General features: G+C 45.4%; 1 protein-coding gene across 1 annotated transcript in view; it reads right to left on the bottom strand.

The window, feature by feature from the left end:
• The window catches only part of PJA2 (praja ring finger ubiquitin ligase 2), an 84497-nt gene extending 73051 nt beyond the window's left edge, over positions 1–11446 (bottom strand). The window contains exon 1 of the mRNA XM_006270888.4: positions 11270–11446. The gene's annotated coding sequence lies outside the window, so the exon portion shown is untranslated. The remainder of the gene's footprint in view (positions 1–11269) is intronic.
• Between the last annotated feature and the right edge of the window lie 8822 nt (positions 11447–20268).

Below are 20268 nucleotides of genomic sequence, written 5' to 3'. Positions count from 1 at the left end.
GCTGGTGTTTTTAGCACCCTGCCCAAAAACTTTGCTGACCCTTTCACAGTTCCGATGTTCATACCCTCACTGCTCCCTTGAATCCTATCAGTTCTATCTACCTGCTCTCCCACCTTTTATATATGAAAAACAGAATCACATATACAATAAAGTTTGCTCTTTTCCATGGTACTTAGCATGTTGTAACAGGCCAATGGGCACTGCTGAAATACAAATAAAAAGGAAAAAGTCAACATAAAACCTAATATTTAATTTACTATAAGTGGTACATTTATATTTGTTTTAAGTTCTTCCAATTGATCACAGATTTTATTTCTAATGTCTTTTTGAGCTAAAAGAAAAATAACTGCTGAAAAATTGTTACCTTTCTCTTGATACATGAGTTTTGAACTCTTTTCCTGATGGTGTGTCTTAACAGGGCTAGCATGTAAAGTGTGTGCTTTTCCAGGAGTTCACCAATATTTGTTTTGCAACTTACTACTGTTCTATAAGTCTTATTCTGAGTCTAAAAATGATATCCTTCTGCATATCAAAAATATTCTTAACATGGGACATCAAATCTTATAGTATATCTTGAATTCACCTGTACTTCTTCAAATCTTTCCTTCTACACCCTATGCTGTTACCTCGTTGACACTGATAACCAAAGGTCTTTCTACGACCATAAGAACTAAAATGCATCTTCAAGAAGTTTGTATCTTTTAATGTCCTTCATGGGAAGTAGTTAATGTATTCTTGCATGCTCTGACAAATTCTACAAAAGCTTTCCATCACAAGAACATTTGCAGCATACGTGTCCTTTTACACCATTCAAAGATCCATGAACCCCTTAGCCCAAACACAAATTTTACTCAAAAAGGACAGAAACACCAGAGCTGTGTTGTAGTCTATGACGAATTTTGCTACCACTACCAAATTGTATATGCAGGTAGCTTTGTTATACTGTCACTTGTCTCTGTGCATTCAATATGCTATTCCAAAACAACTTACTACAGAAGCTAGTTGCTGAAGTCTCTTCAGTAGAACTGCATCTTAGTTACAGCACTGAGAACCTGTCAGTTTCTGATGTTTCAAATTTCACTGGTTTATAGTGACAACAGCAGAGTGTGTACCCACAGCCCCTAAGCAAAACTAATCAGGGCAGTTCATTTGCAAAATGAGACAATAGACTATTTTAGGCAAAGAAGAAATTACCTTGCAAAATTTTCACTATTATTTTTTCCTATTTGTAACTCATAAAGCTTTACAGCCTGTTTTATCTACACTATTACCCTTCCTGAGGTGGAATCTGCCTGCCTTTTCTGACTTTTGCTAATTGTTTCATTTAATGGGATAACAGTCCATTTGTAAATGAATGAAAAATAATTTCTGTTTTACAATCTCTTAACATTTTAATTGCCAACCCTGAAGTATTTTTCCCTCCCATTAAGGCAAATTATTCAATGTGTAACCTGCTCAGGATACTTCAAGTTCTGACTGGTGTAGCTCTTCATCTTTTCAGAATGAACTACCAGCATACAATAATTGTTTTATTTTTTTTTGTTTGTTTAAAAAGCTGCGAAGCCTTTTAAGTTGTATGCAAAGTCACAGAGTACCTGAAAAGAATCATATACATATATAACCACTGTGCTCCAAATAGTTCTGCTAGAACTTCAAAGATGACACACACCTACAAAAAAAGCAAACCTAGATTTGAAATAACCTTTCAGATGTACGCTGCATAACCGTTTCATTTGCCATTTCATAGGCATCTGGTATGGAATAGGAGGCTATACAGAAGAATCCTCATGAAGAAAAGAAGAATTGGATTTTTCCTATTGAAGTCTGGAACACAAAGGGGATGTTTCCAAAACTCAGCATCCACTGGGCATAAAAAAAAAATCACTTAATCCTTGAGAATATGTATTCATTCTCCTTAAAAAGTCAGAGCTCAAAAGAAATCATAACCACAGACATTAAAAGAAACAGGACAGTTCAGCTTTTGGTTGTAGTACAACAGTCAATTACATAATTATTCATAAAACAAAATTCTTGTGCTTTCTATTGTTTTTTCTTAGACAGTTTTCTATTTTAGCAGTCATGGAGACGGTGAAGGCTGTTGCACAAAGCTTTTCTTGAAGAAAAACTTGCTGCTTTCTGCTCTACATTTGCCTATGTCAGTCACACAAGACCCCAGATAAGCTGGATATTTAGTATTGATACATCTTAAATATCTCACATTTGATGCCAACACTGAATCAAGATGACAGTATCAGGAACAGAAGAATTTATAGATGTTTCTCCCATTGCATTCAACATTCATCTTAATATTTCAGGTTTGTATGTAACCCAGCAGTTCTCAATGAACAAGACACCCCCCTTTTTGTCACAGGGTTGTCATTCACATCGATGAAGACTACTCAGTGTGGGTTTAGTAGAGAAGCCATGCCCATTGTCGCCACCAGAGCCATGTCCCCCCACTCCCCGGGGCACTGCACACAGTGCCTTATTCACGGATTTCGCCATTTGCAGGGATCACAAGAATGTATCGCCTCAAAATGGCAAGGGTTGCCTGTATTTTTACAAATTAAACTAAATAAACACAATTTGAACCTTCCTTAAGAATATATGGAGGTACTTGCTAGGGTTGGGGGTGGGTGTGGGGATATGCCCCCACCCCCCATCACATGTCCCGACCCCATATACACCCCCACCTTTCACACAATATACAATAATAATTTTCAGCCATTACGCAATCGCTTCTATATAAGCTACTCAAAAACATAAAATCAAGACAAAAATTGTTTTTGAAATAAAATTAAAGTAATAGTAGTTGTTTGATTTTTAGTACAATTTGGTTTCTGTTTAATTTGTTAAAATGATATCTTCTGAAAAATTGTGTGTGCATCCCTCAACAGCTCACCAAAATTCATTAAGTGGCCCAACCAGCCAAGATAATTGCCCACCCCTGTTAGAGAGGCTGACAATTTAACCATATTTAAAAGAGGAACACACAGATCCAGGCAGGATAGGTCTCTCAGTAGGTAGTAACCACGACAGAAAGGCTGAGACCCTAACCTAGGACTTCTTAGGCCTCTAAGTACTGAAAGCATTAAAGAAAGAGGTGAGAGACAGATCAGTCTTTGACAGGCCCTGCATAAATACTTCCCCGTTAGCATCCAGTCTCTATCAAAAATATAGATGGATCTGAGGTCTGACACATGGCGGCATTTCTTCTGTCCTTATGCACTCTCCTCTACCAGACCTTTGAAGACAATTCATAGGGTGACAGGAATCACTGGATCATAGGAAAGCAGGGCTGGAAAGGGCCTCACAAGGTCATCTAGTCCAGCCCTCTTCTCAAGGCAGAACCATCTCTGACTAAACCATCCTGCTCTTGAGAACTTCATGTCCAATCTGCTCTTGGGAACTTCCAAGGATAGAAATTCCATTCACCTAATTTCTCTAATCTATCCAGATCATTCTGGATCCTAGCCCTACCTCCGGACCATCTGTAAGTTGGCACTGTCCACAAATTTGCCAAGTATGTGCTCAATCCCAATGTCCAGATCATTACGAAGATATTAAATACACAAGACCAAGGACAGACCCCTGTGGAACCTCACTTGATACTTCCTCCCCAAGTAGATTATTGAATCATTATGACTACTTTTTGAATATGATGATCCATCCATTCATCCAGTTGTATATCCATCTTATAGTACTTTCATCTTGTCTGTATTTATTTAGCTTTTTAATGTAAAATGTCATGAGCAGGGATCTGGGTTTTCCATTTCCCATGAAAAAATGCGGATTTTCCCCTTTAAAGGAGAAAAATAAAGGTTTTCCTTTTTGCAAACAGCTTTCTGCAGGCTGGCAGAGTTTTGCAAGCAGCTTGTTGAAGGCTGGAAATTGCTTGAAAATTGTAAATGTATCAATAAAACACTGTATTTAACTGACACACACAGTGACATTTCACTTCAACCACAGAAAAACACAGGGGGTTGGGGATTATTAGAGAATTTGGGATATTTTCAGAGATAACCAGACTCCCTGGTCATGAAACAATGTCAGAAACCATGCTTAAGTCAAGGTATGTTACATCCACTGCTCTTCCCCTCATATACACAGCCTGTTACATTACCAAAGAAGAAAATCAGGTTGGTCAGGCATGACATGCTCTTCATGAATCCAAGCTGGCTGTTCCTAATCACTTTGTTTTCCTCTAGGAGATTCCGTGAAAACCTGCTCCATTATCTTTCTCAAATTCAGGATGACTGGTCTGCAATTCCCCAGATCCACCTTCTTCCTCTTCTTAAAGATGGACATTATAATTGCCCTTTTTCAATCATCCAGGACCTCACTCAACCTTCATAAATTCTTAAAGAGGATAGCCAATGGCTCTAAGATTACCTCAGATAACCCCTTCAATACCCCAGAGAACATCCCATCTGGCCCTGTTAACTTGAAACCATCTAGTTTCTCTAAGTAATCCCTAACCTGTTCTTCTACTACTCTAGGCTGTTTGTCTCCTTCCCTATCTTTGCTACCAATGGCATCGATCATCCGGTAGCTGCCCCTATTTGTGAAGGCTAAAATTAAAAAAGCATTAAATAATTCAACCATCTCTGCATTATCCATAAATAAACTGCCTTCTGCATTCTGAAAGGGATCTATGGTTTCTGTGGTCTTCCTTTTACTTTAACATACTTGTAGAATCCCTTTTTATGGCCTTTTATATCCCTTGTCAGTTGCACTTTAAATTATGACTTGGCCTTTCTAATTTTCTCCCTGTGTGGCCATTCAGTGCTCTTATACTCTTCACTAGTGCTATGACCCAGTTTATACTTTTTTTATAGGATTCTTTTTTGAGTTTCATTTCTTTGAAGAGATTTCTGGCTAGCCTTCTACTGCATTTCCCATTTTTTCTGTCACATCAGGACAGCTTTCTCCTGTGCCCTTAAAAGGGCCTCCTTTAAGTACAACCAGCTTCCCTGGCCTCCTTTCCCCCCCCCACACTTGCCTCCCAGGTGACTGCCTACCAGTTCCCTAAATTTGTTAAAGTCTGCTTTTCTGAGGTCCACTGCCCTCATTTTGCTGCTTCTTTCTTCCCCTTAAGATCTTGAACTCTATCATTTCATGGTCACTGTCACCCAAGTTGCTGGATGACACTGTCACCCCACCTTCACATTCTCAACCAACTCCTCCTTGGTTCTGAGCAGCAAGTCAAGAAGAGCTTCACTCTTAGTTGGTGAGCCTATCAAAAAAGTTGTCCCCAACAGACTCCAAGAATGTTATGGACTGCTTGTGCACTCCTGTATTTCCCTCCCAAGAGATACAAGGTCCCCCATGAGAATCAGGTCTTGTGATTTGGAAGCTTCCTTCAGCTGCTGAAAAGAAGGCCTCATCCACCTCCTTCTCCTGGTTTGGTGACCAAAAGCAGACACAACCTCTGACATTCCCCAACCTTTACCCAGAGGCTTTCAACAGGCTGCCTTCCCCTTTGTGCTGCACCACAGAACATGTGTGCATCGCCTTGTACTTAAAGGCAACACCTACTTTTTTCCCCTGCCTATCTTTCCTGAACAAGCTATCCATGACTGTACTTCAGTCCTGTGAAATATCCCACCACGTCTCCATAATCCCAAATGCATCTTAAATCTGTGATTGTACTGGGACCTCCAATTCTTCCTGTTTGTTCCCCAAACTTCTCACATTAGTGTAAAAACAGTTCAGGTACTTTAGGCAAACATTTCAGTTTGCTTCTCATATTTGCCTAATATGCCCCCAATATGCATAAGCTGTGACTTATTTGCAAGCAACCGTTTCTTCCATTCTAGTACCTGTATTCAGTTTACTACAGGTTCTCTTTTACTTCACCATATTAGCATAGTTTGAACACCATGCCAGGAGAGAGAACTCCAAACATTTTCCTACAGCCAGTAAGGCTCAGATCAAGTGTACTGCTGTTCATGGAAAAGAACTGACTAAATAAGCTTTACACAAACTGCTTCCCAGACTATCTGGCGTTCTATCCACCAAGGAAAAGCTTATGGTAAGAGCTAATCCATTTCACCAGTGTCAGCCTGACAGCTCTAATCTCTCTGAATCTCTAATGCCTCTGAATCAACTCAACAGAACTCTATTACAAACATATAGCACATAATATGCTACAATAAACTTAAAGTTATAGGAACACCCCACCAAAAAAAACAAAAAAACCAACAAAAACAACAACAACAAAAATATAACCAGTAAGCTCCACTTTAAAGCTATGCTGATCCACCTTTTGAAAAAAAATTGGAGACAACATGGCATGAACCCAGAAGGGAAAGCAAAAGTAATAGTGTTCTGTTCCCCTCCTATGTTTGAGTTTATTTGCTTCAATAACACTACAACGCTATTTCCAAAATGTCTTAAAACTTTAAAGTTATCGGACATTTATTCATCTACTAAGCTAGGTTCGGAGCGATTTTGTTCAGCCCCGCTGTGCGGCGCTAGGGTGCCCCCATCCCATGTCTTCCCACAGCTCACCCCAGTGCCACTCTGCTCCACTATGCCCCATGCCAAGGTGGCAGGGCTGGGGGCTGCTGCTGCTGCCGCCACACAGGCATCCCCGAGTAATCATAGGCTGGCATGGGATGGGGGTGCCACAGCACCATCTGTCCCCTTTGGCCAGGTCATGGCCACTGCTTCTAAGTAGTGGAGTCACCACCAGAACCACCCCCATCCCTCCCCTGCCTGTGAGCTGTCCGCCCCAGGCCAGGGGAGAAAACAGATGAGGGGAGGTGGGAGGGAGGCTAAGTTCCCCCCACTTGGCAGGCTCAGTAATGACAAGTGGCCATCCCCTGCCCCTGCCTCCCTTCAGCCTCCTCCATGGGACTCACAGCACTCCTCTCCCCCTCTCATGGGTGTTGCGGCCCACCAGTGAGGCCCAGCAGTGGCTTCCAGCCCTGCCCTATGCTGTCACTGCCCCAAGTTCCTGGCCCCAGCTCTGAACACAGGTCTGGGGAGCTGCACAGGAAGGGTGCATGGATGGGTGGAGAGCTGTGTCCAGGGCTGGGTCAGGATTGTGGGGTGGTGATTGCGTGAGGCCAGGGCAGGGCAGAGCTGCAATCTGCTCCCTGCATTGCCCTGTCCACCTCTCCCACTCCTGAACACCACTGCCCAGGGCCCCAACCCACATAGGAAGTTTTAGCAAGTTGTTGTGGGAGGATGGGGGAGGCAGAAAGAGGGGGTGCTGACCCAGCCTGTGACAGCTCACCAAAACAGATTATCCACAGCCCTTGGGCCCAAATAAATTGCCCACCCATGTACTAAGCCAAAGCAGATCGTAAACAAAACTCCCAGGTCTGCTTGACTGTATGTTGGAATGCAGAAAGTAATTAATGAAGCTGCTGAAGCTTATGCCCGCTCTGGCGTGTTAACTACATTAGTAATTTTTCCAGCCCTTAATCTGTTCAGTGGAAGGCAGAGAGATGATTTAACATTCTGATAAGTAAATTGGAGTATACACAATCCCAATGTTCCTACTTTTTCCTACATAACATTATTCAGAAGTAGTGCAATAAATCTGTACTAAAGTGCAAATGACATGTTCACATCTTCAATTACCTAAGATTGTAAATAGAAGAGGACAGAGACAGTCTTTGTTATACATTTTTACAATGCTTAATACAATGGGGCCATGACCTTCTAGCCATTACCACAGTACAAGATAACGGTATTCATTTCATTCAAGGCTGCACAAGCCAGAGAGGCAAAAATTCAAAATAAACTAATAAAAACACACCAACAAGCTAATAAGTACTGCTAATTATATGTAAAATAGTGCACTTTATAATAAGCGACTAGAATGGTGGCCTAAATAGTGTTTCCCAGCACAATAATTGCTAAATTAACCCAGGGCAATATTTTTCTGTTAACATACTGAATATTGTCCTTCTGGAACGACATTGTCATGCTAACCTCAACATCTGAACTAACAAGACAGAACAAGTAACATACACCTTGTTTAATATTGATTTAATTTGTTAAAATTAAGTTAAAATGACTGGTTTCCACTGCATTGTTGTGCATTGCATTAGTAAGAAACAAAGTTACATATAAAAGAACACCACATTTATATTAAACCGAGATTAAGTCAAAGCTTTAAAAATTATACTAGGCTCCCTTCAGAAATAATGTATGGTGAAACAAATTACTGTATGCGGCCTTTCATTAAAGCCTCTCCAGCAAGGTTGTGCTATGATTACTATGGGGGACTTCTTTGATTCTTGTACATTTAAAATAAATGTTAATAGTTTTTGCAGAAGCTTCACATTTCTCCTTAAAAAGAAAAAAAAAAAAGGAAAACAGTGACGGTGATATTCCCTTTTTAGTCTGCAATTCAAACGCATACATGTCCAATCAAGTAAACAAAAAGCTTTGCATCTAGCATGAGATGCATGCAGTAACTAGTCCAGAACTCATTTTTAAATGGTATTTCTCATGCCATCCTATCACTTGATCTAAAGCAGGCTTGTCCAACACGCGACCTGCCAAACCATTTTATTTGGCCCGCGGCGGCCTGGACCGCAGAGCCACGGTTGCGGAGCCGGCGGCCTGGAGTGTGAAGCCACCACCACGGCAAGGCAGGCAAGGCCAGCCCACGGGCCCCAGCCAGCATCAAGGGGAGGGGAACTGCTTATCCCCGCAGGGCCCGGGGGAGCGGCCCCGCGTGGGAGGCCAAGCAGCGGCTGCTGGCACTGCTGGCCCGTGCCTGCCTCCTCATCCACCTGCTTCAAGCCAGCCCCGATGCCCTGCCCTGCCCTGCCCTGCCCTGCCCTGCCCCACAGCAAGGCGGTGCCTGCTCCCCAGGCCAGTCTCCCTCCCGGGTGCTGCAGCTCTCCGGGCCCAGCTACCCACACGTGAGGCCCCAAGGGGGCTGCTTCTCATGTGCTGCTGGGGACAGGAGGAGCCCGGCCGGATCTGCACCGGCCAGCAGAAGTGGCGACAGAGCTGTGTGCCGCTCAGGACGGGACAAGCCTGCACCGGTCAGTCCCGAGCAGCACACGGCTCTGCCGCCACTTCTGCTGGCAGGTGCAGACCTGGCCGGCCTCCTCCCCTCTCCAGCAGCACATGGGAAGCCGGCTTCAACTGCATGCTGCCTTTCATGGCCGGTGCTGACCCGGTTCTGCCCAGGCACATCCTGCAGCACCATGTCAACCCGGGCATGGCACCGGCAGGCTGGGCAGGCCCCAGGTTAAACCTGGCCTGGCTCCGCAGTTTCTCTAGCACCAGGTCAACCTAGTTGTAGCCAAGCAGCTCCTGTAGCACCATGTCAACCCAGGCATGCATGCCACGTCAACCAGCACCATGTCAACCCCTGCAACTTCACTGATGTCAAAGGTCACGTGACATCACTTCCTGCTATAATACCACTTCCTGTGACATCTGTGAACATGGTTCACCGGCCCACTGCGTGATAAAAAGTTCGTAATCTGGCCCCACATTCAAAAACGTTGGACACCCCTGATCTAAAGTGAAACCAAATTGACAAAGCAAAGAAAATACAGAGGATTTTTTAAATCATTAGAGCATAAAAATAAAGTCCAACAATTATCTCTAGTGTTGGATGACACCATTTCTTTTTTCTAGAAAGCAAGAAATGTTTTTTTTTTTAAATCCATATAAAAAAGATGCACACAACACTATTTCAAACCCAGTGGGGTTTTGGATTCTGGGGATAAGTGCATACCTGTTATTAACAGAATTCAAGATCTTCCCCCCAAAAAACTTGTGTCTGCACTCAAAGGATACACAAAACCATCTTAAATACAGGCAAGTCACTGAATTTCATGTCTTTTCGAAAAATGATGTCCTCTCTTACTAACGGCCCCAACCAATTTACAATTCTGAATTCTTCAAATTGGTTTTAGGACTTTACAGATTGCATGGTACATGTATACTTACATAAAGAAACTAAAACTCATGTTTTCAAACACAAGTCATAGAGAAGTAGGACTGTAAGAGACCCCTGAGGTCACCCCTTCACTGAGGCAGGATCATCCCTATCCAAACTATTCCATACAAACCATAATTTACCTCTACATAAGACTACCCTCAACCCTGGCACAACATAGACCTAACACCCTAACCTGCCACAGGTAAGGCAGGGGAACCACAGCAGCCAACATCCTGCTTCTATAAAATGTTGTCAACATGCACTCAAGAGGACCCGGGTAGAGGGCCACACCCCCGACAGAGGAAGACAAAACCCCCAAATGTTTAATAGCTGGTCTATCATCCTGTAAGCATTTGAAGCTGAGTCTGAAGTTATGTCACTGGGGCCATTTCTACCTGGAGTCTCTCAGTTAAAAGTTAATCAAATAAAGGCACATATAGTAGGTTGTTAAACCACCAAATAGAAGCTCTCATTCAGCTGGAAGGTACCCTTAAGAAGCTACTCAGCATGTAAATCAGAGTCTCCCCACACTGGTCTAACTTGCTTGCTTTTACTCTGCCCCCTTTAATCAATTCACCACAACTTTTGAGTCCCAGTGGAAAAGAGCTCCCAGGGGCTTGGTCCTGCACCACTGAAAGGGAATGGAAACTTTGTCACCGACTCCCCGGGGCCCCCGAGCAGGCAGTTCCATCCTACGCTCATGCAGACCATGCTGATGCTTGCCCAGCGGGTGCAAATTCATATTTATTCCCCTCTTTGCTACATCTGCCTCAATGGTTCCAGTAGACCAATGAAGGGAAACCACCTCCCTTCTAAGGATGGCAAACAACAGGAACCCCTTTATCTCAAGTTATCTGAAGATGCTTGGGCTCGACAGTTCTGGCCTGAAGAACCAGGCCCTAGGGAACCCGCAGACAAATGTGCGCGAGCCACCAACTAGGCGGGCAGCAGTCCAAGGCCGTCCGAGGCAGGAAGGCCCCACCCCAACTAGCGCAAGAGACAGGCAGGGACATGGGCGTGAGGTTGAGCAAAGGTGGGGCAGACTCGCACCTGACAGACTACCTAAAGTACATACGTGTGCATATATGCACGCATAAGCTCACTTCACAGGGTGCGGGGTGGGAAGGGGAGGCTAGGACCCCTGCCCCCACCCGGGCCCCTCGAGGCCCCGCCCCCCGTAGGCCCCGCCCCGAGCTTCCCTCCCCCCACCGGGGCCTGCGCAGGCCGCGCCGCCGAGACCCGCCCGCGCCCCTGCCCCTGCCCCCACCCGGAGACGGAAGGGAAGGGGGATGCGGTGGCTCGCAGCCCCGAGCCCGCCCCCTCCCGCCACCGGGCCACACTCACCCCTCCCGATCTCGGTGCACCCGCCTCCCTCGGCCGGACGCCGGCAGCGCCGCCGCCACCCCAAGGCCTGCGCAGAGCGCGGCACAGCCAATCCCGAAGCGCGTTGCAGAGGCGCCAGCCAATCCCAGTGGCCGAGGGGCGGGGACTGACGAGAGGAGTTGGGGGGGGGTGGGCTCCCCGCCCGCCGCAGGGCCCCGTGACAGCGGTGCGCGCAGACACGCACCAGCTCCGCGGAGCCACGCCCCCTCCCGGACGGCGCGCATGCGTGCGCCCTCCCAGGCGCGCGCGTGCGTACACTCAAAGCCCTTCTGCATTCCCTTCTCCCCACAGTGCGCCTTGCTCCCCGCGGAGTGGCGCCGACAGCCGCGCCCCGCGCTGACGTCACACCGCTTGCGCAAGGGTTCTCCCGAGGGGGAGGAGCTGTGTTTGTCCTCCTTTCAAAAGGGGGCGGGGGGCACATGCACTCCCCTCCTCCCCGCCCCCACGTACGCGGCGAGTCCAGGGTTGCCAAACGTTGCGATAGGTGGGGTGCCCTGCCAGGCATCACCTGCGAGGAATGCAGGGTTTCCAGAGCATTTGAGCCTTCCTTTACGTTTTTAAGGCCGTCACCAGCCCTCTTGGTCGCAGTGGGAACTCCCCCTCCCCTACCCCAAATGTCACGTGAGTGGAGGGAGGCAAAGGGGGAGCCGGGAGAGGAAACGAGTCCTGCTTTAAAAAAAACTTGGGATTTATTTTGTTTGTCTTCTACCCACCCCTAAGATTTTCAAAGGCTGGGGGTTGCAGCAGGGACTCTCACCCAGGGTGCTGCTGCATCCTGGGGCACCTTGAGACCCTTTCAGGGTCGCCACCAGGTGCCAACACTGTTTGGAGCATGCATCCACCCTCAGCTTCCTCCCTGTGAAACGAAGCTTCTTTTCTACCTAAAGGGACTTTTATCATCTTTTATATTCCCTCCGCCTGAAGAAAGGCATGCGTGCCCGAAAGCTTGCAAAGAAAGATAACTTTTGGGCGATTTCTTAGTTGGTCTAATAAGAGGCATCTCTGAACAAAGAGTTTTAGAGTTTTGCATTTCAACGCTGTTAGGTGTTTCACAAGAGAAATGCAAGAGATCTCAATAGGAAGTCCATGTGTTAATACGGTCCTGCCCTGCTGTGGGCTTTTGGAGTCTTCTACAACAGAGGGATTGCCCTAGTATTTTTTGTAGTAACAAAAAAACCAAGAGGTGGCATTTTCCAGAGGGTGCCTAGAGTCTAGTGACAAGTGCTTGAGTCATGATAATAAAGTTGAGAAGCACCAATCTATATCAACATATGCCACAGCAGCCTCAAAAGTTGTCATCTACCCATGCATGCAGGGTAGCCATGTAAATGCTGACATGCATCCTAGCCAGACATGCAGAGGCACTACACTCAGTGGCAATGCGTAGGGGGTGCACCCCCCTGAGAGCCCCAGTGCAGCACCTGACTGGCTATGCCAGCTGGGGAGTGGAGCATAGCAATCCAGGAGGGGGGATTCCCCCCAGTCAGTGAGACTGGCCAAGGGAGATCCCCCCCCACCCCCAACCAGTCGGCGGGATTGGCCATGGGAGAACCCCTCCCCCCCAACAGAGAGATTAGCTGTGGGGGGATGCCCCCTGGTTGTTTGGGGAGGAGGGGCACATGCCCCTCTGGACTAAGGTGGCACCAGTTGCCCATGACTGCACTGTAGGGAGAGGCTTGCAGAGAGGTGCTCCTTAGAGTAGTCTGTGGATCGTGACCCAAAAGTGGGTCACAAGAATATCTGAAAGGTCACGAACAAACTTTTAAAACTGGATTCTCCTTTAAGGGAGAAAAATGTGGGAAACTGGGCTTCCCCTTGCAGGTTGGCAGAGTTCCAGCCTGCTTGGGGCCCCCATGCCCTATGTACCTCCCCCCCACCCCACACACTGGGAGGCTTGAGCCTGGGCGGGAGGCAGCGGGTCAGGAGTGAGGGGCACTGGTAGGGCCAGTGGGTTGTTTTCTACTTAAACTATTTGTTGTGTCGGGACTAGCCAGTGGTGTTTACAAATGGGTCCTGGTACAAAGAAGTGTGAGAACCAGAGGGCAGATTTGCAGCAACTGAGCAGGTTGTACCCATACCTCTGACTGACATGTCAGGACTGTATCCTATTTACAATTTGCCACAATTTGTTATGCCTACAAAGTATTACTGAATTGAACTGACTTGCTTACTCAGTGAGACCAAATTTTTTCATTTGGGTTTTTGTCTTATTTTTGTTTTTACTGTCAAATAAATTATTGTTAGTCTTTTCATCATTATAGTGTGGCAAAGGGGAGGTAGAATAGATTGTGCTGGTAATTTTGCATTTCATTTCTACAAACTATTTTACTTCTCAAGGAAGCAACCTAAAAAGTAAAATATACACTCTTACTATACTGTAGAGAGACAGGAAGAAAGACGTACAGTAGGAAAAAAGAAATTTTGTGCATAGAGGGAGTAATATATATTGTTCTAGAGTAGGGATTTTGGAGCAGGGGGCTACTTTAATGGAGTTCAGCTTTGAGTGTGCACCTTTTCCAACCCAACCTGCCTCCCCACCAGCATAATCAGTGTTTCTTACACATAGTTCCAACCCCCATTTAGAAACACTCCAGCTGCCAAAACACTGCAGAAGACCCTGACTCCATGTGCTGGTTAAAATGGCTTGGGGGTGTCACAACCCAAAGTTGTGAGTTTTAGCTATGCCTTCAGCAAGGGGGGATGAGAGAGAAATTGGAGTTAGAGAGAGAAAAACCTTCGCCTTGTGTGAAGATCTCTAAGTGCTGCGGATCCTTACAGACCCAACGTATTTCTTAAAAGGCAACAGAGAACTGAACAGCCTCTGGCCTCTCCCCGTCTCCGATAGATTCCTAGACGTATCCCTTCCTGGAACAAAAGAAATGAACCCACAGAGCTTTTACAACTCCGCTGGAGAAAGAAACGAACCCACGGAGCTTCAACAACTCCGTTGGAGACAGCGAAATTGTCGTAATCCTCAAATGAGGATTTAAGCGGAGCTGTGCCTGGAAAACTGTCCAGCCTACACCATGACCATCTTTGGTGTAAGTAAACAATCTTTAAATCAACCACTATGCATCCATAACTAATTCTAGCTCGTCTCTGGTCTTCTCCGACCCTGTGTGCCCGGGCTGCTGGCCACAGTCCGCGTGCGCAAAGACGGGCCGCGCCTCCCGCCTGGCCCGCACATGGCGACGAGGATGGAATCAGGAAAAGACACGTTAGAGCTAGAATTGGTTAAGAACTGCCCTTGGCGTGATAACCAACGCCAAGTGAAAAGCTTTGAAGAACTAGAGGCGCATATCGCTTACCACCAGGCGGGCGGAACGGGTGAGAGATTTGTCAGCGGATGCCTGTCGCTGAAGGGAGAAGAGGGAGTCTCCGAAGACGGAGCCCCGAGAGAGAGGGAAGTGTATTTGCTTCCTGCGGCGTTCGGGTGTATAATGAGAGACGAGCGGGTCCTGTTCAGGCCCCTCAATACTGTGTCCCTCGCCAGAGTCAACCCGGCGGGCGAAGTGAACCCGACCTTCACCCGGGAGTGTGCCCGATGCCTACGATATGCTCGGGAGAGTGAAGAACCGGTGCCAATCGGCTGGTTCCCTCCCTTCATGGCGTCTAGATTAAGGGGTCGCGAGCTTCCATCCGAGCTCCGCGAAGATCTGGAGACGGAGGAACGCACCGCAGATGAGAGGGTGGCCCCGCGGTACGACAAGGGGGGAGAGTTAAGTGCAACTTTTCATACGATTACTAATTTAATGCACAAGAATTTAAGTTTAAAAACCCAGCTGCAGATGGCTATTCAAGCCGTCAAAGAAGTGGCTGAGAGAAGGGATCCTGAAACGCCAGCCCAAGATGGCGCCGAGCAAGAGGGAGACCGCGTGGAAGAACCGGAAAAGAAGGGTGGGGCTTCGGAGGAACCTGTGAGAGTTCGGTCAGCGACTCCGCCCATCGACGCAGCATCGTCTCCGGCAACCCCGCCTAGCGACGCAGCGACACCTCTACCGACCACGCCTTCCTGCCGACGAAGGAGAGTCAAGCGGAGGAGTGCATCCGCCCCTCCTGCCTGAAGCAGCAACAGCAGCAGTGACTCCCGCGGCAGCAGTTCAGCCTATAACAACATCAACTCCCGAAAGAGCAGCTTTCCCTACAACAATGACTAATCGAATTGCTGCTGCCTACTATGCTCGCACCAGAGCTGAGTTGCAGGATTTGTGTAGAGCATCAAGAATCCAGCCTGAAGAGACTCTAGCTGTATGGTTAGGACGTTTGGTGGTAGAACTTGGATCCGACCTGCTGAACCAGGAAGAAGCAAGCTTCCTAGTTAGACAAGCTTCATGGAGTAGAGGACATGTCACTGACATCGACATGATAGTGGTCAACGTTCACTGGCCTATTCCACTGCCAGCGCTTGTTGCAGGACTGATTAGTCAAAAAGCCCACGTATGGCATGAAGGACGGCCAGAACATACCGGCGCAGATCATCTCATGCTAGCAATCATCGGAGTCTCGTACTGTGCCTGGAACCCCAGAGCATGTGCGCTGGGACTGACATTACTCCAGTGAATAAGACCATGGCCTCACCGTCATCTACGAGATCCTGGAACCATTCCAGTAACCGTTCACAGCCTAGAAAGTTGCCTCGAGATTTATGGGCGAAAAAACATCGTCGTCCTCCAGATTCTGCTCAACCCAATGGTGAACCAACCTGTAAGCAATCTCCTTTGTCAGTTGTCACGACTGCGTATCCTGATGGAGCCAAGATTATCTCTTGATCGGGACCATCGACACCCGACCGGACTTCAAGGCACCAGACATCATGAATCCGATCTTCCACCGCTGCCACCGAGAACCCTAGAAGAGTGATACGTGTTTGGATTTCTCTTACAGCGTTCTGGACTCAATAAGCAGCAGCTTCGGATTTTAGGGGACGCAGGCCAATGGCAATTGGCCTATGAGTTAGGTTTCCGTTATTTAGAGGAACCAGATGATGGCTCCTCAAAGATTTCATCCAATTGAGAATATAAGAGAAAATGGTTTAGAGTAACAACCACTTGTAAATCTGAATAAGATCGTTAATCTATTTTTTGAGAGTTTCTGTTTACAGATCCGGAGTCCAGAGCGCGTGGCGAAGAGAAGCCCTGAGAATGATGACATCACCAAAAGAAGTGAGGGCCTGACGTACGACTTCGCCATGACGCCCACTGAAGCCCTGATCGTGTAGTTTTGTTATGAATCTGATGATGTGTTTATGTTGATTATTGTTTCTTGATTATTATGTAACTCAATCCCAGGACAGCGAATTTTATGTTTGTCTATTTGTTTGTTTGCTTATCTGTTCATTTGACGACTTACGACAAAGCTCTAGATCACTAGAATGATAAGTGTATAGCATAATTTAGCTATGCCTTCAGCAAGGGGGATGTCACAACCCAAAGTTGTGAGTTTTGTTTTGTGTGTGCTTTGGCACTGCTAAATTATTTTCCCACTAAATTGCAGCTTCTTTGCACGGTGGAGTTTTCTGCTGCAGAAGAGAACCCCGGTGCAACGGAGAATTTCCCGCCAATTTGTAGCTTTCTTTGCATGGTGCATTTCTTTTTGCATCTAAGAAATGCTCGGTGCAAAGAGTTCTCGCCATTTGTATTCAAATTCGAACCACATTATTGGTTCACGTGAAATTATGCACGCGTGGTGGCTAGCGATTGGCTTGCTAGCCGTATAAAGAGCTTGGGTAGTTTCTGCCCAAGCTGGAGAGAAATTGGAGTTAGAGAGAGAAAAACCTTCGCCTTGTGTGAAGATCTCTAAGCGCTGCGGATCCTTACGGACCCAACGTATTTCTTAAAAGGCAACAGAGAACTGAACAGCCTCTGGCCTCTCCCCATCGCCGATAGATTCCTAGACGTATCCCTTCCTGGAACAAAAGAAACGAACCCACGGAGCTTCTACAACTCCGTTGGAGAAAGAAACGAACCCACGGAGCTTCAACAACTCCGCTGGAGAGAGCGAAATTGTCGTAATCCTCAAATGAGGATTTAAGCAGAGCTGTGCCTGGAAAACTGTCCAGCCTACATCAAGACCATCTTTGGTGTAAGTAAACAATCTTTAAATCAACCACTACGCGTCCGTAACTAATTCTAGCTCGCCTCCGGTCTTCTCCAACCCCGCGTGCCCGGGCTGCTGGCCACAGCCCGCGTGCGCAAAGACGGGCCGCGCCTTGCGCCCGGCCCACACAGGGGGTAGCAAGAGGGTGCATAGGTTGCCAATCTTTGTTCTAGAGAACAGGCTAGGCCAAAAGCCGAGTGTACTGTACTTAGTGCACAAAACCAGGCATGGAGGAAAAAAGACTGGTATTGATCCTGGTATACAAATATAAAGAGAAAGAGGTATTGTTCTGTGCATCTAGACAAACAGAGGAAGGTGCTGAGTTTTGTATATAAAAAGAAATTTATATAATGAATTTTGGGGCACTAATACGGTCAGTGAACACGTGCTGTGGTATGCATTTAGTGAAAGCTCAGTTAATTTCAGTTGTTACTGTTATTTATAAGGCTGAAAAAATTACCTTCTATACTGCAAGAGGTTGGATCATAAAACTCCTCCTTCACAGTCATCAGAGAAAAGACCTAAATCACCAGCTTTGTTTAGAATATTTCAAATGCATTATGATTACACACACAACTAGGTAAAGGTTCCCCCGCACACTGTCCTAATAGTTAAAAGAAAAAGCAAATGTACATTGAAAATGACAGAAGATTGTCAGTTATGACTGTTTCTTAGTCTAGTTCAAAGGAAAACTTATCAAAATACTTCACTCAGTTGTATATACCACCTGTCAGCTCTCCTTCCATTATCCAGATTACGGATCAAGTCAAAATTAACAACTTGTAAACACAAAGGATGCTTATTGGTAATGACACATACAGATTGAGAACTGAAGGCATCTCTACAGAAGAAAAATATAAAATATTTTTGAAACAATGTCTTATCACAACACTCCATTGAAACATATGAATAGTTTTGACAGGAATGTCAGTCTGAATGGAAAGAAACTGCTATATATATATATTTACATTAAAGGATCAATTTGCACTTCTCAATTATGGAGCAAGATAGGACTCCTCAGACAGATTTGTTTCAAGACCATAAAAAGTAACAGAATCATTTACAAGGCAATATGGACATAATATAAGTCAGTGAGTGTCTTTCCACTTACTTTAAAAAGCTTTAGATCAGATATTCACGTATGTGTGTCAGTGAAATAATGTGCTATCATCATAATCAAGATACTAAATACATAAATCCATGCTTGACAAACACCTCAAAGACAGACTCTTCACCTGAAGAGCATTTATTAAATTTACTGAGTGGGACAAAACAGTGCAATACAAATTTCACATGTATTAAATCTCATTTCCTTCTCTTTACCATTTATGAAAAATGCCATCTTATATTCTCTTTTTGGTTTAGTTCTTAAGCCTTTTGATTTTTCCTATCAAATATTTTGGGTCTTTATTTAAGTTATTTTTGTTCTTTGATTACTCTTCCTTCAAGTACTAATTTCTTTATTCATTGCTTTTGACTATTTTAGTCACTAAATTTTAGTATTAAATCATCCATTTTTACCTTTTCTAGTTAAATTAAACTTCATCTATTATTTCTTTCTTTTATTCTGCTGCATTTAATGCCATTGTGATGGTAAATGTGTCTTCCTTTCAGCAATCAATTCTTCCTCTTCATTTATGACCAATCCTCTTTCTCCTGAAGATGAATAATTAGCCATATTAATTTTGTGGGTCATACTGCAGTGAAAAGGTATGCTCATATTGCTGTCACTGGTCTTCAGATTGTCTTGATTCTTGAGGAACTGCTGGGAAAGTTTTATGACGTATCTGTAGAAGAATGTATTGATGGTGGGATTCTTTCTCACGTGGCAGTATGTTAGGGATATGGCAACTTCCTATTACTATCCAGACAAATGGGGATAGGGTGTTTTCTCACACCTATTCTCTTCCTCTGAAGGCTGCCCATGATTCTCAGGTAATTATTAGGACTTATTAAAGGGCTGAATGTAGGAGATTATTGATTGGATTCTGCTTCCACATGGTGCTGTATGAACATTTGGTGCCCCACAGCAGCTCCAAAAGCAGTAGGAAGGGACAGCAATAAAAAGAATAATCATACTTGTTACACAGCAGTTAGCCTCTCCTTTATTGATAATATACATGTTAACAATAAATGACTGCACAGCACAAATCCCTTTTTATAGAATATCAGACCAGACGGGATCATAAGAATCATCTAGTCCAGCATCCTTCTTCACTAATAATTCAAATAAAAATATGAAAGAGGACAGAAAACACAGACATGGAAAAAAATGCAGTGATACATTTCTGAACAAATACTATAGTCAAACAACAGATGACATCAGTGTTAGCAATGCAGTCCTTCCTAGAATCTCCCAGAGCAGCAAAGCAATCTCTAACATAAAAAATCAAAATAGCACTGCAAATTAAGAGGCAAGAAACATTATCTGAGAGTGTTATGAACGAAGCAAGAAAATATGGAGAGTTCCAATAGCCACATAATGTTAATGTACCACTGGCACGACAAATAAATGTACATTCATAATATAATGATAAGGTGATGCTGTTTCCATAAATTGAAAGGCAACAAATTTAAAACTGGTGTGACGGGCTAGCTGGCAGTGACTTAGCCCAGGGGTTTTGAAAGGGCAAAAGATGATTGGAGGACTTGGGATTCCCTTTCCTCACCAATCAGGACCCAGAGACTCACCCTCCATGTCCGCTGATTGGCCCCTTGGGTCACCTGGAGGGGGATAAAAGGGGCATTGCGGCTGACTCAGAAAAGAAACCAGCAAGGGACCACAAGAAAGTAGCTTCAAGGAGCTGGTAAGAGCTGGGCCAGCGAGGTGGGAGCAGGAGTGGGAGCAGTTGCCCCAGAAGAGC

This window comes from Alligator mississippiensis, chromosome 3 (assembly GCF_030867095.1).
Source record: "Alligator mississippiensis isolate rAllMis1 chromosome 3, rAllMis1, whole genome shotgun sequence".
Taxonomy (NCBI): domain Eukaryota; kingdom Metazoa; phylum Chordata; order Crocodylia; family Alligatoridae; genus Alligator; species Alligator mississippiensis.
This window is presented reverse-complemented; position numbering and strand designations above follow the sequence as displayed.